Source organism: Phyllostomus hastatus, unplaced genomic scaffold (genome assembly GCF_019186645.2).
Source record: "Phyllostomus hastatus isolate PE091 unplaced genomic scaffold, TTU_PhHast_1.1 phas_scaffold_93, whole genome shotgun sequence".
In the NCBI taxonomy this organism is placed as follows: domain Eukaryota; kingdom Metazoa; phylum Chordata; class Mammalia; order Chiroptera; family Phyllostomidae; genus Phyllostomus; species Phyllostomus hastatus.
The window spans coordinates 9,105,788-9,133,690 of NW_025334042.1; the positions used below are offsets into that span (position 1 = coordinate 9,105,788).

The 27,903-nt window shown below is 39.3% G+C and overlaps 1 long non-coding RNA gene across 2 annotated transcripts; it reads right to left on the reverse strand.

Annotated features, from left to right (window-relative positions):
- Positions 1-2,009: 2,009 nt before the first annotated feature.
- Positions 2,010-27,844, reverse strand: LOC123812869. 2 transcript variants are annotated; one of them, XR_006784632.1, is made up of 3 exons: positions 27,654-27,844; positions 26,505-26,675; positions 2,010-3,194 (listed from the first exon to the last, which is right to left on the reverse strand). It is a non-coding gene; the product is annotated as an uncharacterized LOC123812869 (long non-coding RNA). The 2 variants fall into 2 exon arrangements; XR_006784631.1 differs by having other exon boundaries at positions 27,639-27,844.
- Positions 27,845-27,903: the final 59 nt, after the last annotated feature.

Below are 27,903 nucleotides of genomic sequence, written 5' to 3' on the forward strand. Positions count from 1 at the left end.
TTCAGTACTTCCTTTATGTGGGAAAATAAACCCTTAACTAGTTACCCCACTAGTAGGGTATCTATTACTAGCAGAGAAACTCAATTCCTGACACTGGTCAGGAATACAGTACAACTATAAAAATGGCCTGAATGATTTAAAGCATTAATAAATATTTGGTACCCAGGTAAGAGTTCACAAAACAAAACAACAAAAACACAACAACAGCAACAAGAACAGACTTGTGCCAGAATTCCTTTTCACCATGGACCCCTCAAAGAGGCAAAAACCATTTCCCTTAAGGTCCTTGAGGGGATCTGTTGCTGAGTGATCCAGAGTTGAGGAAATCAAAGGACAGCTTGGAAAGTAAAGATAGAAATGGCTGGCCTTGGGGAGGAGGAGTAAGTTCTGCAAAGTTCTGTAAGTTTCTCTTTCTGAGAAGAGAAAGGAGGGGGCTTTGCAGCACCCTTGGGAGCTAACAGAGTCTTAGAAAGAAATGCACTGGAAAGCTGGGCACCAGGCATCAAAGCTTTTACTCTAGTTTTGGCAAAAAAGAAAAAATGTCTAATGCCAAGCATGGAATGTAAGGAAGAAACACTCCTGTGTTTTCATGGACCATAATGGACTTGGATAATGCAACACTCATGGGGGACTATGATTGTCTGAGGGTAAGGGGCACATTCCGCAATTTTCAGAATGCACATAATACCTTCTCAATCTCAGTTCCACCCTACAAGACCTCATGGAGGCAATAATAAATGATAACGAATTTTTCATTGGTATGGTGAGACTCAGAGTTAGATTTAATTTGATTTAGAAATGTAAAAGTAGTTTCTTGCATATCTCTGTGACAAACTAAAATTCATATTTTTAGAGTATGTTACCTGTTTTTTTAAAAAAAAGGCAGTGATAGTTCTGCTCAGCTTTGGCCACAACATTTCATGAGTGACAAAAGAGGAAATGGGATGCTATGTTAAATACAACCAGTTGCCTCCAGTATTCATTACTTCTTCTAAAGCAATAGCACCTCCAAGGTTTATCTCCAAGGGCATATGGCCCCCTGGGAAACACTGCATTTCCCAATCTCTCTTACTCAGAGGTGCAGGCATGTAACCAAGTTTGGATCAATGAGATACACGCAGAAGGGGCAGTTTCTGGACACCTTTCTGAAAGGATGGCATGCATGCACACTTGGGTCTTCTGCCCTCTCCCCTATCCTGCTGCCTAGAACAGGATGTTCCCATGCAGGCCTGTAAATGGAAGCCATGTACAGAAGAGCAATGAGCTAGATGGAGCCTGGGTATGCAGTATTGTGGAGGGCCATGCTAGTCATAAATCACCCACCTAAAGTTTTAGACAGAAAAATATACTCATATTTTATTTAAACCATTACTGGTTTGGTCTTCAGTCTCTGGCAGCAAAACTAATACAAAGCCTTGAGGAATTCATAGTCATATAAGAGTCAAGGAGCTAGGTGCAGTTAGCCTGGAGGAGAGATCACTCAGAAGGAAAAGGCGCTATTTCTGAAAACTTGAAACTTCTTGCACAAGAGAGGCAAACCTTATTCTATGTGGCTACAAGGAAGAAAATTCTAGAAAGACAGATATGGACAAAATATAGGATGCAGTATGAAAACCCTATAATTGAGGTGGCTATCTGACCTGGACACTGACTCCATGGCCGATTAATTTAATCCAAACATTCTTTGGACTATAAGGTCAGTGAGGACAAGGACAGTACCCTTTCCAACCCAGCTACCCACCCCCCCACCCCACATATAGACTTACAGTACCTGCGTCCCTAGCAGGTGCTGGATAAAAAGGTTTGTTATGTGGGTGCAAGGACAAAGCAAAACTGATAGTTGGAATGAAAGGCCTTTGAAGGGCCAGAAGAGTGAGCTTTGAGGACAGTCCCCCCCCCCAGTAGAAAGCAGAATTTCATTGCTTTTAAAATTCAATCCTTTTTCTTGTTTGGTAAAGTCAAAGCAAAATCTACTTTAAAAAGTAAATGCTGGCAGGAGTAGCCATTATCGCATAACAGAAGAATGTATGGGACAGTAATGATTCTAGGGAAGAGACAGGGCAATTCTCCATGTGCTTTCTTCAATGTGTTTGTGCATGTGTGGAAATATCTAAGGAGAAATACACAAGGAAATATGGTATAAGACCTTCATCACTACTGCTTTCAGATATGTAGACATTTCCCATATTTCTCTTATTCCCTTCAGCCACATTTCAAGCCATGCCATCTTGATCCCATTCAGAAAATTTGAACTTTGCAAGTAAAACTATATCAGATGTTTTGCTCACAATTTTTTTTGTATTCCTTTTATCCCCAAAGCTTATTCAGGTGTGCCCTGCTTTAAGAAAGTCAAATACAGTATACTAAAACCCAAACTTGACAACATATAAATTAGGGGGTGAGAATTTACATTACAAACACATTCTGAATGTATCTTCTTGAGAGAATGACAAACACATTGAAACTAAAGTCCCTTGATTAGAATAAAATTAAAATATCTCTGAAATTACAATGTGACCCAATGGGGAAATACACAAATTTACTTGAGACATTCTTCTGATTAGCACATTCATTGCAAATAGAAGTGATTAAATATCTTGGAAGTCTAGCAATAACAAAATATATGACACACAGAACCATTGTTCAAAGAGAGTTCTCCCTATGGCATACAGGGGAAGTTATTCTTAAATAAGATAGACTTACAGAAAATAACCACAGTAACAGCACTGTTTGTCATGATGCTTTTCACCTAGTGCCCTTTGAATCAGATATTTGGTCCTAGACTGATTATTCATTCAGTAAAAGTGCATAATGTCTGCTGCTTGTGGCCTTAGGCTAGCAGCTGGGCATTCAAAGAGTAAGTCATGGAGGTACCTACTAGTTGTTCATTCACAGACAAGTGATCATAATTATTTATAGTGAGTGTAAGAAAGCATTGCCAACCTAGAAAAAAACTTTCCAAAGAGGATCTGTGGCTTAGGCTACTTCTTATTCTTGAGAATAGAGTAAATTGATTCATGGTCCTCTCCACCAGTTCCCACCAGGTTACATGGGCCTTGGAAGGCCCATCACAGTCCATAATGGGTTTCACTGTATTCCACACTGCTGTGTTGACTTTGCACAGTGGGTTGTTTTTTTTGTTGTTGTTGTTCTTTGTTGTTTTGTGTGGATTATGCTCGACTTCAGTAGAGTATCTGGAAAGAAATAAGGAGAAAAAGTAGCTTTTTTTCCCTTTAAGATGCACAATTTCTACTAACAGAAAGAACAGGCTTATTCAAAAGCTAGATGAACCTAAAGACTTAAAATGACTACCATAAAACTCTGGGAGAGACTTTCCTTTCATTGGATTAGAGGTAGAAAATGAGAAGCAATATGTCTTGATTACCTCCTAGGTGTTGGGCCTTGTTCTGGGAAAATTTACAAAAAGTGTTCTGCCAGGTAGGGATAATGTGAATTACACTCCATTTCTATAAATAAGGAAACCAAATCTTTGGTTAAACCAAGTGTAGAGGTCTTAGAGTGAGAAAATGGCAGAATCAGATTGGGACCTATGGTGTTTCCCTGAACCTGATAGTAAACTTTGTATTTCCAAAGTTATTAAAAAGAGAACTGTTTTCTCCTTCATAATTCTTGAAGTCAGAGCTGGCCAGAGAGACTCCATATGTCTTTTCATATGTTCCTAATCCAGAGAGTACTTATCTAGAGTAAGATCTTAAGACTGAGACCCAACTGATGTAAAGTGTATATAGATGAATGGGTACAGCTGGAAGAGATTAAACTTTTGTCCATGGACTAGTGGGCAGGAGAACTGGAGCATCTGCCATCATAACAAAATACCACTCTGGAGTGAGCTTCCTGCAGGGAGGAGTTGAACATGTTGTGGGGGACGTTGTTTATTGATGCGTCAGGGTAAGTGGAGCAGACATCTTTGGCCTAGGTAGAATGTGGGAGGGCAGGAATGAGCTAAGCAGAAACTTTGAACAAGAAAAAGAGTACCTTTGTCTGACTCATGAGTTTGGAAAGAGAAGCTAGGCATGCATTGGCCTTCCTTTTCATTTTATTTTTTGGGAACCACCAATCCATAAGATAGCATGTTGTTTTGCTTTTTCATGTTACAGTTTTATAAGAGTAATTCCTCTTTTGGGGAAGGAGCTATGGTTGCCAAATGTCAACTGAGACTGGGTTGGTAAATGTGTCGTTGTGGAAACCAAATTGCTGATAGAGGAAACATTCAACAACATCACCTTTTCAGTAAAAATACACGTGTTTTGTATTCCTAGTTGCCTTATTCTTTTGTCATTTCTTGCTTGGTCTAGAGTTTATGTAAAAGAAAACAGGCAAATTATTTATTGGACTTCCTCAACTTTCAACAAGGTAAATTGAAGGAGAAATCAGGGTCTGGGGACTGTAACAGCTTAGATTCCTCAGGTAGGAAGAATCTGGACCCACACAGCTGAGCTGTGATGCTTGCAAGAGATGTTTCAGGAGGAGGAGCAGAGTGGTATGTAGACTGTGTAGCTGGAAACTCTTCCCTTTTGGAGAGACTAAGTCTGCATGAAAAACCTCCTCTACAGTGGATAAGCAGCAATGAGACTGAGCCTAGGCAAACAAACAAAGAAGATGAGGTGGGAGGGGCTTGATTAGCCCATTTCTGATCCTAGCCTAAGGGAATATGTTCTTTTCTTTTTAAATTCATTTTATTCTGCTAGCATAAGGCCAAGTGGAAGAAGACAATTTTTTTTTGTTTGTTTCTGTCTTAGGTTTTTAAGCTAGAGAACCAGAATCCGTGTCACTCAGTCAGGGGCCAGTTCACCAGACGAAGTCATTACAAAGAAATCTGAGATCACAGCATCAACTACTGACCACATATATGAAGTTGTCTCAGTGTATAAAACGAGGCCACAGAACAGAGAATGGCTAGTCCAGAAACTCACGATATGGCTCTCTTTCTTTGGACAAGTGGACCGGGGAAGAAAAAAAAATTCTTGCCTCAGGTTTAGAATAAATTTTTTTTTTTCACAACTGTCCTCAAGTACATATACACACATACACACACATATTACTTTTTCTAATTATATAAGTAGCATATGGTCATTGTAAAAAAATGGTAAGATGAAAGAAGAAAATAAACAGTTTTTAAACTCCCAAAGTATCTGTTAGGATCATGTTTGGCTGCAACAATGAGAAGTACGGAGAAAGCAGCATGAAGATGGTCCTGGCTCTTTCTATCTCTCCATTTCTCTGTATTTATCATGAAAGTCTTTGACTCATACCTGGTGCCTCATGGTTGCAATATAACTGATTGCTGTAGCTCTAGGCCTCATATCTTTCTAAGGCAGAGAGAAGAGGAAAGCAGGAAAGGGTAGTACCTATATCAGAAAAATAAACGCTTTTTTCAGATATCTCCACTTTAGTTCTCATTAGCCAGCACTTTTCACATGGTCTCCTAACTGCAAGGACGTTCAAGTGAAATCTGGATTTTGTTTGTAAGAAAGAGAAAAAAAAGCTACTGGATAGGAAAAGTAGTGCTTCCTCTAGTTCTGGCTCAGCCCATGTTCTGCCTCCTTTTCCTTCCTTGCATCACCTATCATCCAAGCCCAGGCCATTCTCTCAGGAACCCCTGTGCTGTTCTGTCACCCAGGACAGAGCACCAAGGCTTTCTTTAATTTTTACATATGGCTTGCAAAATGAGACTCTTTTCTAGTTATGCATCCAGTTGAGACTATTACACATTTTCAAAGCATATGTATAAACTCTCCATACCATTTCATAACCTGTTCTTTTCTCTTAATGATGTGTTTATTGTCAGTAGCTTGGCAGCAGATGAAATTAATTGCATCTCAGCTGCACACCATGCTTTCTTGAGTCATTCTATAAATATATGCTAAACAATTTTAAAGATGCTGAGAGTAGACACTGAACAAAACACACAAAGTCTCAGACTTCATGGAGCTGCTATTCCAGGGGGAGAGGACAGTGAAGAAATAAGTAAATCTGCAATATATTGGACACTGATAAGCATTAAAAAGAAAAATAAAGCAGGGTAAGGGAAATAAAGAATGTCAGGAAGGAGAGGAGTCCAATGCTATATATAAAATGTTCAAGGAATGTTACATTGATAAGCAGAGGCCTGAAATAAGCAAAAGGGCAAGCTGTGTGCATTTCTTGAAATTTTCCAGGCAGAGGGAACAGCACATGCAAAGGCCCTGACATGGGAACATGTGTAGTGTGGTTGAGAAACAGCACCAGGGCCTTTGTAACTGGGTCAGAGTAAACAAGGTGAGTGTATTCAGAGATAGGGCAGAGACAGTTGTAAAAGTTCCTATATAGTCAGGAGAACATACCTTTATTAGCTGCACAGTGTTTAATCACTTCGTTAGACACTCATGTACTTTCCAGTTTTTCATATTTAAATATTCTTTTTTTAAAGGTTCTAGGCCACTAACAAAAATTATTTAATGTCTACATTAAAATAATGATTTACTAATTTTGTTTTTTGAAAGAAACTTTTAAGCACAGCTCACCTTCTAAAATAATGAACAAGGGGACAAAAATAGTACTGAAATCCTGCTTAATTTATAAACAAAGCAAACATAAAAATATGCTTAGGTATCTTAGCATGGCAGAATGGGAAAGTAGCAAGGAATAGAGGGAGAAAAAGAAAAACAAGAAAAGGAAAAGAGAGAAACACAGAATGAAAGAGGGGTAAGGTTTCCTGAAGAAAAAGGAGACCTGCCAGTTCTACTGCTTGCTACAAACCACCCTCATGTGCTGACGTGAAACAACAACTGCTTTGTCAAGCTCATGGTTCTGTGGGTCAGAAGTTTGGGCTTCCGTACACCACAGCGGTCTTACAGTAGTTCAACTTGTTACATGGTAGTTTTTTCCCAAAAGAGCACAGTGGAAGCCCTCTTAGAGGCTGGGCCTGGGACTGTTATAGCATTACTTCTACTCTACTCTGTTGGTTGGAATAGTTATAAAGCAGCCCAGATGCTAGGAGAGGGGACATAGACCCTACCTCTCAGTGAGAGGTGTGCCAAAGAATTTGAAGGCATTTTTAAATTCACCACAACAGGCAAAGAAGAGATAGTCAGATTTCTAGCATTTGCCCTCATGAGGCCTAAGGCTGTGGTGGCATAGCCACATGATGTAACTAAGGTCAAAACCGAGGTCATTCTGGCTTACAGTTCTGAGATTTCTCCCTTGAACCCCTCAGCTTCATCTTATATGTGGTTTATCCTTTTCTAGATCTTGAAAAGCCACCCTTGGTAAATAATAAATTACAGATTTTCTCTACAGCCTTTAGTAAACTACCATCATGCAACTTTTTTGTTTTTTGTTCTTTCTTGGTGGTATGTTACCCATTACTTTTATAGTAAGTAGTAGAGTAAGCTCATATGTGCGGCCTTGTAAATAGTAACTTGTCCAAGGTAACAGTTTATGCCAGGCGAATCTAAGACAATGTTGATTGTATTTATTTTACTACCTGTGTACTTCCTGAAAGGAGGGTGGTTTGATAAAATATTGTGAGGCTGCTCTGTTTTGGGTACTTATTTGCAAAGCTGCATTAGCTAATTCCCTCCAGACTTCAGGATTCATGTCATCTGGACCCACTGATTTGTGTATGTTCAGATTTTTCAAGTATTCCTTTACCTGCATTGACAGAGCATGTATTTGACAGAATAATATTAAAAAATATAAGATGGCAAGCAGATGGTCAGAATCTTGACTGGAAAAAGATCTTACTGAAAATGGTTTGTGAATGCAGACCATGCTTTTGTTTACGGGAATGTCCTTTTAAATATTTGGTTTGATCACCAATGGAGGTCTTGAAAGAGCCCAATGCCTGCAGAAATATGTTAGCTGATATCTTCTACCTGAAGTAATGGCTCCCTTTAAAGGCGGGGGGGTGGAATAAAGGAGTTTTCTATAACTCCTTGCTGCCAGATGTCTGTGTTGCTACCTAAATTATGGAGGTGGAAAAAAAACCTTTTTCCTGAACGCCTATGCCTGATACAGCTCCTTCTTCAGTGAAGAAAGGCATGGATTCAATCCAGTAAAAACAAGAGGCAAAAGAAAAAAGAAATGGAAAGACAAAGACTCATACCCAGAAGAATTTCCAAGGATCTCAAGTTTAGTTCCTTTGTGTTAGGAAGACAGGTTGGTGAGAAGTCTAGGCTCTGTACTGATACCTGGAATAAGAAATCTAACACTTTTACAGTTATAGAACAGAAAGCTTTATTTAAAACCCCAGACATCTTACACAAATTGCAAAGGGAACCTTGGTAGAGTGATATTTGAGTTTTTCTCTACAGACTTTTCTCTCATGGCTGCCAGAATCCTTTTAACAGAAAAGAAAGTAGATCAATATCTTGGCAGTGACATCTAGTACCTTTCATTATTTGGATAGTAAATTCTCGTATCCTCTTGACATCAGGCTCTGGTTGTCATTGAAAACATTAGTGGAATGAATTTTGTCCAATGTCCTTGAAACTTCAGAACCCATGCCCTGCCTTACGTATGGTCCTTGCACCACTCATTTCAATTGCTGAGGTATGTGAGCAGGATGAGGTCAACAAAGCAAGCCTGGAAACTGCCTATATCTGTAGCCAAATATTTGCTGCTAAATGTTTTGGGAGGGTGGACCTTCTATCTTTAATACATATAAATTTTCTTTGCCTCATACTAGAATACACACCCATGTACTTAAGCACCCACCAAACTCTAATGGCCCTGTGCCATTTTTCTCAGGCATATTTATTTCCTCTATACCTTCCAGATTTAAATGTTTTTTCTACATATACCCTTCTTCTTTCTGCCTTCCTGTTATACATAGACAACTCATTTACCTCCTGCTAGGAGTTATGAGTAATTTAGTAATTAAAATAAAGACTTATTTTTAATGCTACCACATTGAAATATTTTAGTTATTACTAAAAGGTCCGCCACATCCTCCCAAAAGACACTTTTCATTTACATGGAGTGCAATAACTTACTGTAGGAAAGCCTATAGAGCTGGAAAATATGGCAAAAGCTTCATTCACCTGCTTTTAGATGAGACTGTTTTTGGCAGTCCACATAAGTGAGTCTTTCTTGGGCAAGGAAGATGATTTCATTAGTAGACCAATGTATAGACAACCATCCAAAATACAAGTCATTGACTACCAATTCATCAAAGAACAAATTTGTCAAAAGACTACTTTCCCAATATTAATGATTCACAAAGGACTTGTTGCTTTGTAGTTATTAGCAGAATTGCTTGAAAAAAAATCCAAGCTTAAAGCCACCAGGCACCCTCACACTCTCATTACATCACTGCAGGCATTCATTATCACATGCACACAAAGACCCCTCCCTATTCATATACAAGAACATTCATCAGTGAATTGCTTGTAATCCAACTCCTTCCTTTCTGGGTCAAGAAAAAAAATATGAGAAGTGAGAAAAGCAATAGACTCAGTTGAAAATATAATGGAAGATAAAAACTCGCCATACTGTGTTCAAAAAATTATTGAGACTGGTGACATGCCTGACACCAGAATTTTCAAAGAAATTGTCTCTCCCCAAAGTAAGCTGTATATTGAGCAGCCTGACTGAAACACAAATTCCTGTTAATTTATTACTTGTGAAAAAATTATAAGTCATTAAGTGACCAAGTTGGTCATTGAGCTAATTATTTTAACTGACACATTATGTGAAATAACTTTAATGAATTTATCTAGAACCATTACAAAAGTTTTCTTTTAAATAACTTTAAAACTTATAAATTTTCTCCCCAGATTTTCTTGCCTATAAGTCTAATTTCATGCAATTTTCAGAGGATGAGGGAGATTCTCAGTAGATATACTAATGAGCTAATTGAAACAGGGTAGTCATTCATTGATGAATACTTTCTAGGTAGCTAATGTAAAGAAAGATTTTATTAGATACATAGGTGAAGAAAAGAGAGGAAATACTGAAATACGTGATGAAAATTCAGCTCTTTACTGACTCAGAAGACAAACTATTCATATATTGGCTGACTTGAGAACAATTACAAAACATCCTATCAACGAGTTCACAATGACAGTTAGCGAGTGTAATGTGCAGACAGCTCTGACCTCCTGTTGGGTCATGCCAACAATCCATCCCTAATGTCCGCACATGAAAAACAAAAGTTTTCTCTGGCAGGATGTTTTTTTCTTTCCAAGATAAACCTTTTTTCAATTTTCAAATCATAAGATATTTTTCTCCCTATGCAAATCATTCTAAATTCTACAGGTATTTGTATACTTTCTGTTGTATTATTCAGATAAGTCTGGTTTGATTTTAAAAACAGTAGGGAAAAACATGAACTCAGTCTTTATTTTCTAGCATAGATGCTAGAAATATTCTAAAATATTTGTACGTGATTAATTCAAGCAATACATCAGGGATCAGCTGTCTGTAAACATCTACTTTTGACATCCTTCATGTATTCACAGAATGTCTGGTCCAAGTTAAAAGACCAGGTGACTAACCAGCAAGCCAAATGAAGATCTACAGAGAATATAGGAGGCTTAAAAAAACTGTAATTTCAAAACATGGGTTTTCTAATTAAAATGCAGCCAATGTTCCCAAGCATACAGAAAAAAACCCGACAGGCATTGGGTCTCAAAGATTTGGGCCCCTGACATTATACATAATTTTTCAAACATGCATCTTACTTATTTGGAAATACCTTAAAAATAGCCAAAACATTATAACAGGTCCTGAGGCATGGGGAGAGAGTCCAAGAACCAAGCAACATGATCCTCCAGGGCAGAGACTGCATTTCCTCTATTGTTTCATGTAGCAGCATGCATAAGGTTGATGGTCAATAAATAAATTAATAAAACATTTACATAATTACAAGCTTCCATGACTGGAGGGAGTTTTCATCGAAGATATGAATAATATTTTACAAACACCGACAAGCAAAATAGTACAATTATGCAGATGGACTTCTCTCAAATACTCGTTGATGTCAATATAGTCAGACATGACCCAGTTCCACATATCCAGTCTTGAGTGTCTTTAGAGACTATTCAAAATTTAACTAATGTGCTGGATACATAATTTGCTCTATTTGAGCATCAGCATAGTAAGAATTAACAAAACAGAAATGCCTGTTTTTAACATACCCATTATACTCCAAGTTCACATCTGCTATCTTGGTCCCACTTTATGTACTTTATTTATGAGAAAAAAATCATATAGGTATATAATGCTGAATTTTTATATCCTTGAAGTACAGGGCTGGAAGAGCCTTTAAAGATGTTCTAGTTCAGCCATCCAAGTCCAAATTCCTCCACATCATAGTCTAGACACAGAGATTCATTGCTGGACTGCAACATCCATATATTTTTGTTCTTCTTAAAGCAGGAGTCAGCAAAATGTTTCAGTAAAGGTCCAGAAAGTAAATATTTTAGGCTTTGTGGGCCATACAGTCTCTGTTGCAATGACTTCACTCTGCCTTACTAGTATAAAAACAGCTACAGACAATATATAAATGAGTCAGTCTGGCTGTGTTCCATTAAAATTCTATTTACAAAAATAGGCAGTGGGTCAGATTTGGGCAAACACTGGTCTAAATCATCTGCTGCGATGCATGGGGCATGGGGATAGATGGCAGGAAAAAGCCAAATAATGTGAAGAAAATGTTCATAATCAATACCAACAAAAGCTATCCCAGGCTTCTCAGTCCAAACGACTCAATGTGTTTTTTCAAATACTAAATTTTTTACCAAATACTTCTCTTGGGCCCTATTAACTACAGATTACCCCTTCCTACCCCTCCCCTCTTGCCAACCCAAATGAGCTAAAAGAGAAAAGCTAGAAGATATTCATGCAATCATCTTCATGTTTCCTGCATATTCTTAAGGGCAACATTGTAAAACAGAATTAGATACAGTCTGGGTAATAAGGCAAGTATGTTATAACTTCGTCCTAAGAGGGTGGTATCTGACCTCATGCAAATATAAAGGGTTATCCAGGAATACAGGATCAGGAAATGAAGGCAGAGTTCAATTCCAAATGTAAGATCATGTAGTGAAGCCCACGAAGGGCAATATGACCTCGTGTAAAGCCCATGGACCTTGGAGTAAGAACCATCAGGATTTAAATTATTTATGAAATTTAGTAATTCTGAAACATTGAACAGGTTTCTTAATTTTCTTGATCCTCTGGTGCCTCATTTATAAAATGGAGATAACACTCATTTTCCAGGGTTATTATGAGGGTTACATGAGGTAAGTTCTGTGAAGCTCCCATCATAGCGCCTGGCACACAAGAATCACCGACATTCTCTATGAAGAGAATAATGAATGCTCTGTTATCACCATTTTGAAAAACCTACAACCTATGGGGGAAAATCTAAATTTTAAGGAAATGTTTTGCTTCCATATATCCAGGAGATAATGTCAATTGCTTCTGCCTTGTTAAGTAACAGTTACGATCAAGAACTTATAGAAAGGCACTGATCCAAGTACAGAAGTTACCTGTTTCTTTAAATTTTGTTTTCCCTACAACCCTTTGGCTGTTCCATCATGTTTGGGGCCACAGTTAGTCACTTAGGTTTCCCTCAGGTGCGAACTCATGGACTCAATAAATAGAGATTCCAGAATATAGTCTAGTTGTATGTTAACCAGGTCCTCAAATGATTAGCAATCTGAGAAAATTCTAACTTGTTTCCCTTTGAAGACAGCCCTTAGACCACCCAGGAGTTTGCAATGCTCGAGAAAGTAGCGGCATGTTTACATAGGAATGTGAGCTGTATAGAACATGGAACACCTGTGCTCTGTGGTCTTCACAGCCCCAATTAGCTTCTGGAAAGAATTCAGGGTAGAAATCCTTAATGGGATGCCACAGAAACTGCCTCAGTCCTGAGCACTGAAATAATTTCTTCAGCTCTGTTAGCTATATGTAAAACATACTCACTAATAACTACTTAGTTACCCAAGTGAGTGCCGTAAAAGAATCCTGGACATTCAGAAAAGAGACTCAACTTATTTATAATAAGAACTTACAGTGTTGGTACAGGAAACAGATTTGGGGTTTAATATGAGAAAAGACTTTCAAAATCCAGAACCATTTAAATAAGGAATGGGTTGTCCTGTGGGCTAGCAAATTCTCTGCGGTTAGACGTGATGATCTATTGGGGATATTGTGGAAAGTATTCCTGTAAAAATAAGGAAGAAATATTTGACTAAATTGTTTTATTCTTACATGTTTATTTAACAAGCATTTTTGGGTACTTCCTATGAGCTAGCACTTTTTAAGTTCTGGCACACTGAAAAAGGTTAAGAATATAAAAATAAATATGTGGACATTTTGCTATTAAAGAACTTAAAGATGGGGGGAAACAGATAAGTACCAGTGATTACAATAGGGCACTGGCGGTGTGATAAAGAAATGTTCGAAGGTGGAGCATATAACTGAGAAGGTAATGAGGAGGAACGGATTCCTGGAGCAGGTAACACTGGGTCTCAAAGGGTTCATTAATGTAGTAAGTTAGTCAGATAAAGGAAGGAGGTAAGAAGCTATGCCAGGCAGAAGGACCAACATAAACAAAGGCACAGGGTCACAGAAATACAGTAGTGCTTCAGTCAGTCTAGAAGATTGTCATTAATGGTGGGTCACAGGATTCTGTCATCAACCCTATCCCATTCATTGTTGTAACAAATGTGCATGAAGAGAGCCCTGAATCAAATTTGTGAATAATGTGATGCTGAGATAATATATAATACATTTGAATTGTAATATTAAGATCAAAGAGGACATAGTAGGAATTCAATAAATAGTTATTGAATCAGTAACTCTTCATAGTGTGGTTATATATGTGTAAAATACAGCAGGTGGGAGACCTGGGCAAATAAAAACACATATAAAGAAAGAGGCAAGCTAACATCTGTTGATCTTGTTGATGAGTTATGGGTGTCTGCTATTTTATCTCCTACATGTTTGACTATTTTGCAATTTTTAAAAACACTTCGGATTTTGGTAATATAATTCAACAACGGGACATGGTTGTCAACAACCCAAATGTAATTTTGGGGTAACAAGTCAGTATTTAGAACAATATGTATGTCCGCCTCTCTATACTATACTGACCTAATTGCACGTGGACGGTCTGATCAGTTCTGGGATTTATACTTAAGGAGGCATGTTTGGAGAAGAAATATAAGAGAGTGATGGCCTCAAAATGAATATGAGAAACATCTGAAGGAATGTTGATGTCTCATGTGGAGCAGTCTCAAGAGTTCTAATAATTGTCTTTAAAGGATTTCATGGAGAAGATATTACACTTGCCTTTTGTAGCTTTAGTAAACAGGCCGACAGTGATGTTATGTCATATATGTGTTTAATGAACACAAATTCAGTTATATGAAATCTGAGAAAATAATCATATTTTTAAGGGAAAAATATGGGGTGAGGCAAAAGTAGCTTTACAGTTGAGAGTACATGAAATTCAGTTTATTCTTATATTCTTATTTATTATTTATTATATTATTTTCCATATAAACAACCATAAACCTACTTTTGCCTCACCCTGTACAATCTAAACAGCTGGCTCCTCTACTTAGTCTACTTTATGAATACAACTATGACCCCAAATGAGCAGGAAACAAGAAGTGTGAAAATCCCATCTCAGGATCCTTTTGCCTCTCAGAGTATGAGCATTTCCCCAGTCTGAGTGGGACTCTAGCCTTGAAAAATACGTATTTTTTAATCCATATTTCTCCTATACACAAGCCAACTACTTTGGTTCTCAACCAAAGAAACAGTGATCAATTTCAACCCTGGAGGGAATGCTGGCTGAGAAATCATAATTCTAATGACTATTAAAGTGCTCTCCTGCGCACTGAGCAATAGAGACTTTCAAGACCAAGTTTGATCATAGGCAATTGTTGCCTCACATTGGCTTTAAAATCAAACCTCCAACAAAAGATGCAACCTCACAATAAAACCAAAAGATAAAAGTTGCAGGGAGATGATTTTAGATTAACCTAAGGAAGAAGTCTCTAATAACTAACTTCTTCAGGATGTTAAGTTGGTTCTCCCTTGCATCAGAAACATTTAAACAGACACTAGACAATAACTTTTCTGATACATTGCAGATGGAGAGACTCAGGAATTCAACCTGAGTGGTAAATTAGAACAAATCTAATTGGCCTCTTAGAATCTTGAGATTCTGAAATTCTGGGATACCAGACTCATCCCAAGTCCATGACTTAGCTCATGCCACATTCTGCTAGCCTGTCTATTCTTCTTTCTTCAGTTCCCTCGAAACCAACTACCTCTCTCAAAAAACATTTCCCAGTTCATCTCTGCTTTAGTACACTGGATGGTGTTATAGGTACCCAGGAATGAGAACCTTTGCAGCATTATTAATGATAGCTGCATTTGCTCTTATACTTCTTTTTCTTAGTCCATGATACTCATTTTACATGGGACTTTCACTTTTTCCTGGTGCTAAATCTTAAGAAATCGAGATTCTGATTCAGATGCTTTCATTATATGTGAATGTTTTATGTAATATTTATAAACCAACAGAAAACTCCCATTGGGAGGAAAGAGTCCTGGGTTGGAAATAACTATTGCTGCATAAGAAAATACCCCAAATTTCATGGCCTACAACAATAAATATACAAGTATATATTTGTTTTAAGCAGGAGCTAGGTGACTCAGATGTTGAGGATGACTCCTAGAGGCTGAAATCATCTGACGGCTCAATCACACACGACTGGTGAGTGATGTAGGGTGACAGGTAGGACCACAGCTGTATTGTCAGCTAGAGTACCTACATGTGGCTTCTCCCTGTGGCTGCTTGGCTTCTTCACAGCATAGTGACAGGGTTCCAAGAGCAAGTGTCTTAAGGAAACCAAGTAGAAACTAGGTCAATCCCTTTCTATGGCTAGCCTTGGAAGTCACATAATGTCACTTGTGTCATAGTCACAGACCCTCTCAGAGGAGTGGACACAAACTGCTCCTCTGTGTCAGAGGACTGTCAACATCATGTTGCAAGAAGTATATGTGTGATGGGAGATCTCAGAGCAGCCATCTTGAAAAGTTCAAACTACCATGAAATGGATAATTTAGAAAAAAGAAGACTCGAAACCTACTCAATTTGATTATTTGAATCCTCTATTAGAAAAACTGCACATGCTTCATCTCCTTTATTCTGACATTACTCTTAAATTCATGTTTCAAAAACCTATGTTTTTTTTTCAGATGACATAGCTACTTTATTAAATAGATGCAAGGAAGGTAAAATGGGTGCCTGAATTTAAGGTAAAGCTATGTACAGACACAAATTTGATTAATCATTTGTTGTGGCTACATTAAATGACATCTCTATCAATACTAGTATTGTAAGGAACTCTTCTCTCCCATGTATGGAGATAGCTGGGCTATGCTGATGCTTCCCACTTACCTTCACCAGAGTAAGCATGGCACAATCCCTTGTGTCAGTCAGCACAGAGGACATGAGAAAGGAAGATTCTTTCTCAGGGGAGGGAGAGAGAGAAAAAGGGAGGGGAAAAAGGAGAGAAGGAGGGAAGAGAGGAGAAGATAACAAGGGGGCATGACAGAGGTACACTGCCCTAGGTATTTTGACATTGAATTCTCCCTATGTAGATGTGCTGCTACTATTCATCTCTGGCATTTCTCTAAATAAAAGTCATGAATGTGGTGAATGTTGTGACATGAATGTGATCCTGCAGCATCATAGATGCCAACAAAACTAAAACATGTTTAGACAATTTTTTCTCTGAAAACTATTCTTAAACTGACAAAGAGTAACTTTTTTTTTTGTAAAGAAGAAGCATGTCACTCTGACTGCCCAACAAAACTATGTCAGCTGGAATAGCATCTCTAAAATACCAGTTATGGTAGCAGTCTATTCTAGAATTGCTTCTCTCTCCCCTGCTTTCCTCAAGAAGACAAAACACTTCCTTACCTCTTTGTTTCCCTAAGCCCATCTCTCAGCCACCACCAACACATTTGCTTCACTCTTCTGAGTTCCTATTATGGCAGATCCTAGGTGGTAAGTTCAGTGGGCATGGCAAAGGAGAGGAGGAAGCCAGCTCATCTCATCTATACTTAGTTTAGTAACCCACTGATTGAATCACCCAGGTTGAGAGATATTGATTTAAAATTCCCTAATAATGCAACACAAATCATTCCAAATTTTTAAGAGGGTCTATACTCCCTTACAGGGTTCAAAGGTTCAAGGGAGGTTTTAGTATGATAAGAGAGTGTTAGGTTTCTTCTCAGAAATATTTGGAAAGTTAAATAGATTTTTTTTCAGGCTCAGACTGAGGATCAGGAATATGCATAAATTTAGTACAAAAAGGGAGGGAGTTTCCCTCAGGGAAAGGTCTTTGCTCAAAATCCCAGTGGTCAGCTGGAGTCAGACCAAACACACACCTTGGGAAATAGGGACATTAATCTGTCTGACTTGTGGGTGTGAGATGATTATTTAGAGGCTGAGGGACAATGAGGTAACCAGGAATGAAGAGGAATGAAGGCAGATTTGTGAACAGAGGGAAAATCGATAAAATGCATAAGAATTATGGGTTTCTGCTTACTGAGAATAAACAAGGGGTTTCTGGTGAGATGGATTCAGGCACAGGAGAACCTGAAAGATCGGGTGACATGTAAGGCCAGATAGGAAGGCTGTACTTACTTTTGTTATAATGTAAGGATTTATTTTATAAGGTGTTAGATCTGATACTGGGGAGTTGATGGAATTCTCACCAAGACATTCTTCCAATGTGGGCTACATTTGTCTAGGGAGATCTGCTATCAGTACCAGCAAGTATCCCCCCAAATAAATACAACCTGAGGTGGTCTCTGGACACCCTCCCCCTCCTCCCTTCTAAGAGTTGGGGGCTTCTGATAGCTGGCAGGCCTCCCAGCTAAGAGTCATGCGTCCCTGCCACCCTGGCAAATTTACAAGTAAGCTGTGGCAAATTTACAAATTTACAAGAGTGCTGCAGAGCAGGAAAAACACAGGCCTAGAGGGATGGCTGAAAGTTCTCCTGTTTCTTCACTAGAGAGAGCATGTCCTTTCTCTTTTAGAGTGTTCACTTATTTTTCAGTATTGCTCAGACACTTAAAACAGCCCCTTTCCCCTATCTTGGTCAAAACTGGCCAGTTTCAGCAAAAATTCATTTTTCAAAATAAAACTGTGGTATAAATTCAGAAAATAAGCTTCTTTGACAGTTGTTTCTCATTAAAATTCTTACCTTAAGGATTCAAAGCATTACTTCACAGAACAGCACCCTTCATCTACCCAAAGAATTGCAGAGTCTCAAAATCCATTAAAGGCTCAGATGCCTGACATCGTTTTACATAAAGACAAATACCCTGTGTTTTCTAAAAGCACTGAAAGTGAGAAGTTTGCCTGTGTAAGGTGGAGATTAGGCTCTTGAATAAAGAAAGGGCTGCACATGCATTAGGGGAGGAGAGTGGACTTTACTATACAGCCTGTCTCTGGAAATATGGCTGTTAAGTAGATTCAAGCAATTACAATAAAGCAGAAAGAATTCAGAAATAAAACTTTTCATATCTAAATCACAGGGGCCGTGAATGCCCAAAATGAGAGGCAGTTTAAATATCAAGTAAGCATTTATGTTTTGCAGCAAAATAAAAGTTTCATGCCTACCAGCTCACAAGGGGAAGCATGATATTGACATTGGAGAGGGTCCCACGGGCTGCTGAAGGTTGTTTGTTTCTCAACACCTATGCCCCCATATGTCCCTGTCACCTGTGTTGGGCTCTACCGCAACAAGTACTGAAAGACTGATGACGGAATTCCTGGGATAGCACTACCAAGACAGGCTTCTGTAAGGACACTATAGAGCATGTAAGATTGCCAAGCCTCCTAAGAGATAAGAGAAAGAACGAGAAACTAGGAAGCTGAGATTCAGGTATGGTGCCAAAACGAGCCTGGCTCATTTCCGTGGTGCTCCCCAAAGAATACAATCACGATGGCATCATTTAGGTTGGGGGCCAACTAATCCCAAAAGATTCCTGGGAAATAAGAGGAGAACTCATGTTTGCCAAGGCATCAACAAATTCATCATGTGACCAGATTTCATAACATTTCAGCCTACAATCCAAGAGGAGAATACATGAAACTCTTGACAATTCAAAAAATTTTAAACATTCTTTAAAAATATATTTATTATTATGCTATTACAGTTGTCCCATTTTTTCCTCCCCTTTATCCCCTACTGCCCTATACCCCCCTGCTCCCGCACTCCTGTCCCCCTTAGTTCACATCCATGGTTCATATATATAAGTTTTTTGGTTTCTCCATTTCCTATATACTATTCTTACCCTCCCCCTATTTTGTACCTACCATTTATGCTTCTTATTCCCTGTACCTTTCCCCCATCCTACCCACCTCTCCACTGATAAACCTCCAAGTGATCTCCATTTCTGTGATTGTTCCTTTTCTAGTTGTTTGCTTAGTTTGTTTTTTTTTTTGCAGGTTCAGTTGTTAATAGTTATGAGTTTGTTGTCATTTTACTGTTCATATTTTTGATCATCTACTTTTTCTTATATAAGTCCCTTTAACATTTCATATAGTAATGGCTTACTGATGAACTCCTTTAGCTTTATCTTGTCTGGGAAGCACTTTATCTGTCCTTCCATTCTAAATGATAGCTTTGCTGGATAGAGTAATCTAGGTTGTAGGTCCTTGCTTTTTATCTCTTTGAATACTTCTTGCCAGTCCCTTCTTGCCTGCAAGATTTCTTTTGATAAGTCAGCTAATAGTCTTATGGGAACTCCTTTGTACGTAAGTGTCTCCTTTTTTCTTGCTGCTTTTAAGATTCTCTCCTTATCTTTAATCTTAGCTAATGTAATTATGATGTGCCTTGGTGTATGCTTCCTTGGGTCCAACTTCTTTGGTACTCTCTGAACTTCCTGGACTTCCTGGAAGTCTATTTCCTTTGTCAGATTGGGGAAGCTCTCCATTATTTTTTCAGATAAGTTTTCCATTTCTTGCTCTTCCTCTTTTCCTTCTGGCACCCTTACGATTCAGATGTTGGAATGTTTAAAGTTGTCCTGGAGGTTTCTAAGCCCCTCCTCATTTTTTTGAATACTTGTTTCTTCATTCTGTTCTGGTTGAATGTTTATTTCTTCCTTCTGCTCCAAATCATTGATTTGAGTCTCAGTTTCCTTCCCTTTACTGTGGGTTCCCTGTATATTTTTCTTTATTTCACTTTGCATAGCCTTCACTTTTTCCTCTATTTTATGACCATATTCAAGCATTTCTGTAAGCATCTTGAATACTAGTGTTTTGAACTCTGCATCTGATAGGATGGCTGTCTCTTCATTGGTTAGTTCTATTTTTGGAGTTTTGCTCTGTTCTTTCATTTGGGTCATATTTCTTTGACTGACATGCCTGTTACATTGTAAAAGGTAGAGCCTTAGGTATTCACCAGGGCAGGGCAAACTACCACTGCGTTGTACCACTGTATGTGGAGGAGGGGTCTGAGAGGGAACAGTGCTACTTGCTTAGCTCTTGGAGGGCTTTTAGTCACTTCCTCTGCTACCCACAGGCCAATTGGGCCCTTCTGGTGCTGATTCCTGGGTGGGTGGGTTTGTGTACATTCTAGGACCCTGTGGGTCTCTCCAACGAAATCTCCTGTGAGGCTCGGAGTTTCTCCTGCTACTGCAACCCCCACAGAATTTTAAGGCCAGAGGTTTTGAGGCTTTATTTCCCCCGCACTGGAACCTTGGGTTGCACGGTCTGTCTCACTCCTCAGTTGTTCCTCCCGTTTTATCTGCATGCAAATGTGGGATTGCCCAGTCCTCCAGCCACTGCCTTGCCCAAGTCCTCTGCATCCTAGCTGTCCGTCTCCCTACTCCTACCAGTCTGGATGAATGTTTCTTCTTTAATTCCTTGGTTGTCAGACTTCCACACAGTTCCATTTTCTGGAAGTTCTGGATATTTTTGTTTTTAAATTTGTTCTTATCCTTCTTTTGGTTGAGTGAGGAGGTAAAGTGTAGTTATCTATGCCTCCATCTTGGCCGATGTCTCAAAATTTTTATAGTAGTGTGTTTCACCAGAATCTTATTAGTTTTTTTTCTTTATACTAGTTCATGTGGTTGCTTTTTTATCAAAATTATTCAATCTATTTAGCTTTGGGGCTAACAAAAGTAGCAGCCCTATACAAAAGGTCATTGTGTCCATTGCAAGTGTGTGTTTATCAATCACTTCCTCTCTCCTGTACCTGGTAAAACTTTCACATAGCATATGCAGTTCTGGTAGAAGAGGCTTGAGAGATGTTGGTAATAGATTTGTCCTACATTGGACTTCAAAAGGTGAGGTGTATTTATTTGCATAATGCACTTTGTATATCTTCAAAGTCTCATGGAAAGTGATCATTTGATTTTGATTTTGACTAGTATACCATTTATTCCCTTTGTCTCCAAACACTTCCACAAATAAGTTGAAAGCATAATTCAGTATAAAATTTACCACTTATTTAGCTATGGCTTAGAAATAGGATCAGTTCTCAAAACCCTGGAATGGCTTAAATGCCCATTCAGCTAATAAAATGAGAGAGAAATCAGTTAAACCTCTAGACCAAAGATTTTATATTCACTCCAGACTCCATAAAGTCCCAGAAGCTGACCTTTCCCACTTATGTAGACATTTTAATTTACTTTTCACTTAAGTCAATTATGGTTCTTCCAGAAAGTACCACAACTTATTATATCTCCCAACCAGGGATTCCTGTGTAGAATGACATATATTTAAAAAATAGGTAAAATCTCTTGAAGCTAGATGGATATCATTTGGATGAACATGAGGCAGCTCAAAAGTACAAGTTAATCCTTCTATAATATGATGGTAACCAGAGAAGTAAATCCTCTTCCCTGGTTCAAATTCTTATTTGGCTGGCGGATGTCCTGAGCTAGAGCTCTTAGCTAAAAAACACCCATTAGTAACTTCAAGGACATTAATGACTTTGGAGACAGCCCATCAACCACATGGAACTTGAAGATGGGTAGATTCTGCCACTGCAGGGGGTATAAAGTCCTTTAAACTCTCACATGCAGCCTCAGGTTATACAGCATTCATTCAAGAGGGATATTTGTTTTCTCCCACAAAAGAGTATAAAATGAAAATTTTCTCTGTTTCGGTCATGGCTCTGTAGGTGAAAATAGACATTTTATAGTAATTGGTGAATCCAATTATAGTAACTGGTCATTTTTTTATTTTAAAGTCTTCATTTACAAAGTCCATAAGAGTTTATTTTCTTGCTTAGAGGTTATTATGCTAAGCAACAAATCTGGGTTTATATACTTGTTTTCAAGTGATGTTTAAATTACATGTCTTCACTTGAGTTAGGTTTAAGGTCTCCCATCTTTAAAGATTTCTCCTGAGATCAATACTTTCAACCTCTTCTCCAATGAGCTACTGTTGCTCTGTAGGTCTCATACCATCTGAAGGAAAGTAGTGACTAACAGGTGACAAGATTGCTTTAGATGTAGCCTCTGTTTTTGTGGGTCGACTTCTTATAGTCTTTATTTGCCAGCTGACCTGAATGTACTTTAGCCCTTGTTTGGAACAAACACTTTTGCATTAGCTAATACCACTCTAACAATAATAACCATCCCCCTATTTAGTAATAATAACAAACATTACTAAACATTTACTATATTCTAGGCACTGTTCTAAGAGCTTTACCCATATTTTTGCATTCAATCTTCACTACATTCCTGTGATACAAATAGTCTTATTATCTATTTATAAGTTAAGAAACTGGAAAAAAAAACAAGAGATTTAGCGCTTTGCCTTGGCAGCTGGCTAGTATTAAAGAGAATTTGGATTTATGTGGTCTGACTTCAGAGCCTCAACATTTACTCCCTATCCTATACCCATAGCTCCACACAGATAATCAAAAGTATGGGAGAAAATAAGGCATGGTTGTCCCTTCTCTTTTCATTCAGTCCTCCCTGCCCGCTTCCATCTAGGTCAGATTCCTGCAAGTACCTTGCCGCCTCCTCTACCTTTGCTGGTGCTGGTCTCCTATGCTGAGTGCCATCTCTATCCCAATTTGACTGTATTCTTCAAGTACAGATTAATCTTTCCTTCCACCTGCCCCCTTCCAGCCTTGTACAGCTACTCTAGCTTACTTCTGTCTCTTCTTTCTTTGACCTTATTTAACTAATCAGACGCTACTTGTGACATTATTAGCTCCTTGAGGGTAGGGTTTCCTACATGCTACTTCCTTTATGTTCTCTAGATTAGGTAGAGTAGCCAAGCTGGTAATATGAGGCACCCTCAAATCCACTTAAAGCACCCAGAAGTTCACTTTCTGTTTGGCTGCCCCACCGTTATTCTTTCCTACCTCTTCCTTATTCATTTCCTCCTCCCTTAATATTATAAAAGTAATATATGCTCATTTTATGTCCTCATTATTTCTGATGAAAGGTTAGCCATCATTTTTATCATTCCCCTGTACATAATGTCCTCTCCCCAGTCTGGCTGTTTTTTAAATTTTTCTCTCTTTGTCTTTGGTTTTCAGGAGTTTGACTATAATGTGCTGAAATGTGGTTTTCCTTGTATTTATCTTGTTTACGATTGCAGAATTTCTTGGACATGTAGGTCAATTTTGTTTGTTTTATGGTTCTTATAACCAAATGTGGGGAGTTTGGGGTTATTATTTCTTCAAATATTTTTTCCACCCCATTCTTTCTCTCCTCTCTTTCTGAGAGGTTGTGAGTTTTTTCTTCATTATATTAACAGGAGCAAACTAACCCATAACAAAAAAGGTTAGTCAAATACAAATCAATGTAAGAAGCACTTATTTCAAAATACCCATAGCTTACAGTTGATAGAGTATGCAATGGTCTTGAATGTTTGTGCTCCTCTAAAATTCATATGTTGAAACTTAATGCCTAGTGTGATGCTACTACTCACTTTTGGGAGGTGAATTGGTTATGAAAGTGGAGCCCCCATAAATTGCATTAGTGCCCTGAAAAAAGAGGCCAAAGGGAGAGGGCCCCTTCCACCATGTAAGGTTATTATGAAAAGACCAGCATATATGAACCAGAAAGCACAGTCACCAAATCTGCCAATGCCTTGATTTTGGACTTCCCAGCCTCCGGAACTGTGAGAAATAAATATTTGTTGTTTATAAACCAGCCAGCCTATGATATTTTGTTATAGCCATCCAAAGAAAACAAAGACAGAGGGCAATTATTTTAAAGTTATAATACTGTATTTTGAATTTTACTTCTTCAGGCCACCTTTTCTTCCTAGAACAACTCATTCATTAATGTATGCAAATATTCATTACTGGGCCTCAGCTATTTGGCTTGCACTAAGGTAGGTACTAGAAAAACAAAAAGGAAATGAACAAGAAAAACACTTTTGTCCTCATAAAATTCAGTCTTGTAGGGGGAACACACAGGTAAAGAAGCATGACTAGTAGGGGAGAAAAGAAAAAGTCTAACAAGCTGAGAGTCCTGTAGAGACAAGCCAGCATACGGTGTATGTAGAGATGAATGAAAGGTTCAGCATAGAGCTTGTAGGATGAGGGACTGAAGATAAAGTTGATCTACAGGGAAGGGTTAAGTGTAAAATCCTTGACTGATAAGCTTTGTAATTTTGTGTAGCCTATAGGCAATAGCTATAAGTAATCTAAACTTTTGCAGCATTTGCCATATTTTAAAGTTGTTGGGTTGACATAATCAGATTTCCTTTGTTAGGAAAATTAATTCTAGTTTAGAGGACTAACTAAAGTAGAAAGAAATCCATGAAAGAGAAAACATTTCCACCATCACAGAACTTTCTATTAGCCAATGCTGTTTTAGAGGTTTTAAATATTTGAATTGAGTAATTAAGAAAATGACATGTCATTTCGTATCCATGAGGTTGGAAGGAAAAGTAGAAAAGTTTGATAACACCAGGTATTGCTGAGAATGTAGGAAGTCTGTGTCTGACACAGTTAATAGAGCAGATAGTTATAATCATTTTGAAGAACAATTTGGCAATATCTAATAAAGATGAAGATATGTAACCCTACAGCCCAACCATTTAATTTCTAGGGACAAAAGTTAGAGAAACACTCTCATGAGTAAACATGAAAATACTACAAGGGCATTATTATATTATTTCTATTTAATAGAAAAAAGACCCTCTAAATGTCTATGTGTGAGGATAAAAAAATTCTGCAATAGCTATTTAAGGGAATACTACACAGCAGTTAAAATATCTACATGTGTGAAATGGGTATATATCAAAAATTTATTGTTGAATAAACAATGTCTATATTGTTAACAATATACGGGAGGATCTATTATGTTCATTAATGCTCTGTCACAGAGTTTCTCTGCACTTAAGATTAAGTATGCTTCCATATTGTCAACAATTGCTCTAAAAAGCTAATCTGGTTATGTTAACCCTTGCCCTTCCTTAAATGGGATAAAAGTTCTCTAACTAAAAATGTTGCCATTTTCTACAATTGAACAATCTGCATCCAGTTTAGCCCTGTGTTCACAGCTCAGCACTTACATGTAGAGTTTGAAGGTGGGTCAGAAAAGTCATAAAGACAATTCAAAGTGAGAGAATGTTACATATTAAGGGAAGTTGGCATTGTTAGTCTGGAAAACAATATAAACCTGAGGTATTTAATGATGGTTTTAGGGCTTCTGTGTTCTCCCTTTGATGTGTAGGGTCTGTCTGGTTTAGCTTTAAAGATCTAAATCTAACTTTCTTTCAAAGGGTGTGAAATTATTTGGGGGGATTCCCTCCTCCCTCCTCTTTCATTTTTTATCTTCTCAGAAAATTTTATACAATATTTTAAGTGCATCTGATCAAGTGTTTGCACAGCTTCATTAAAAAAGCTAGGTCAGTTGAATTCACCATAACTGAATGCGGTAGTTATTAGTCTGCACTAGGTTCTAGAGCCATTCTGCTGAGTATGACACCCCTATACTAAAAAAAATCTTAGCCTGGGATCTGGAAACAGGCCTGGAATGCAATGTGAAAGCACTCAGGGTTATGTGGGCACCTATCTTATCAAGACAAAGATAGCTAGATTAATTCTGAACTGATTTTCACCTTGGCCTCCCTGATTTTAAGGTTGGATGTAGACTCTCAGAAACTCTCAGCATCAGGAGGTAACAAAAAACTCACTAACAAACATAAATCTGGACATCATCTTAAGCATACCTGTCGTAGAAATTACTATCTCCTAATTTCTCATGTAAATCACAGTGATTTTATTTATTTTTTTAACAGCGTCTAGATTTCACAAATCACTCTTTCGAGCATCTCTTTCTGGAAAATAAAGGTACTCGGTGTTTTAAAAAAAAAAAACCAAACACCTCATAGTCCTGTTGAACATAGGTATACTAGTTATTATACCCCTGCAAGATCAATGCCAAAATAGACTATTTGAGCTACTTTAAGTATTCTATGCAAAGTAGCCTTTATAAAGTTGTGGAGAATAATAGTTGTAAAGGAATCTTACTCTTTATGGCGACCACCCAGGTGGTGCCAGAAGTTGAAAGTAGCCCTCCTCCTCCAGCCCCGCCATCAGTGTAGCTCAGAACGGATTGGCTTTTCGGGACCGCTGAGAGGAATGGCAAAGCCGGCCCAGTCTTCCAGGCAGAAGTACCAGTTCCGATCCGAGGATTAGAGCCTGTCATTAAGGGGTGTCCAAAAGGGAGGGAGAAAAGAAGGAAGGAAATATGGTTTAAGCTTCAGGGAAGACTCATTTTCTCTAGGAGAGGAAGGCAGGCACCAGGAGTCCGCATTCATCGCCAAGGTTTCACTAGCGGTGAAAACGAGGACCCCTCGGCCGACCCGCGCCTGCGAGGCCAATGGCGGGTCAGCCTGGGCGCCCGGGGCTTCGTCCCGGGTGGGCCCGTGGTCCGCTCCCGGACCTGCCGCGGCGCGTGGACACTGCCGAGCTTGGCTCCCGGAGCCCGCTCAGCCACGCGAGAGACCTGCGGGACGCACACTGTCCCTGGCCCCGGCAACCCCGCCGGGCGCTCTCCCCGCCGGCTGCCCCAGGCCTGCAGGTCTGCTTCCGGGCCAGAGGAGACCCCGGGAGGCGGGCCTCCAACAGCCAAGTCTCCTTTGAAGTCTGGGCAGGGCAACTGGAGGAGAGGTGGAGGACCGTGGAGGGACAGGGAGGAAGGGGTTCTGCCTGCTTCCCGCAATCTGCCGGCGCGAGGGGCCTACGTAGGGCGCGGGCTGATGCCTAAGGTAGAATGCGAAACGAGTGTGCACACGTTAGAGATGGACAAATGCAGTGCGTGTGAGAGGCCTGAGGGTGTGTAATAAGAAACTAGGGTGAATGTGTGAAAGGAGGCAGGGATGAGTGAGTGTGTGAGGAAGCAGGGGTGCGTGAGTGAGTGTTTGTGTGAGGGAGAGAGGGGGTTGGGGTGTGCGCATGCTGCAGTTAGGTGTGTGGAAGAGTGTTCTGTGAAAGATCCCTGGGTGCGCTGGAACGTGCGGTGAGGCGCTCAGGACCCCGCGCCCCGGGTGTGGAGAGGTCGGGACTGGGGCCGGGGCCCGAGCCGGGACCGGGGCGGGTGGACACCTGTCTGGGGAACCCGGCCAAAACCCAGCGAGACGGAAGCTAAGAAGCCGCAAGTACCATGTCACTAGGCACCTTCGCTAGTTGAGTGCCTGCCCAGGCGGCCTCCGGCAGGTCGGTAGAAGGAGACTCCGGGCACAAATGAGGTTCTGTTTAACCTTGGAGCGCAGCGAGAGCTATTAACTTGTCACTGACATCCGCCTGTTCTTAAAAGAAAAAGTTCGGCGAGACGCGGGACCCCCAAGAAGGGAGCACTTGAAGTTAAATTTACGGACCCTCCGCCCCGCCCAGCCCCAGCCAGGCCCCCTGGCCCCGCCCCCAGGCT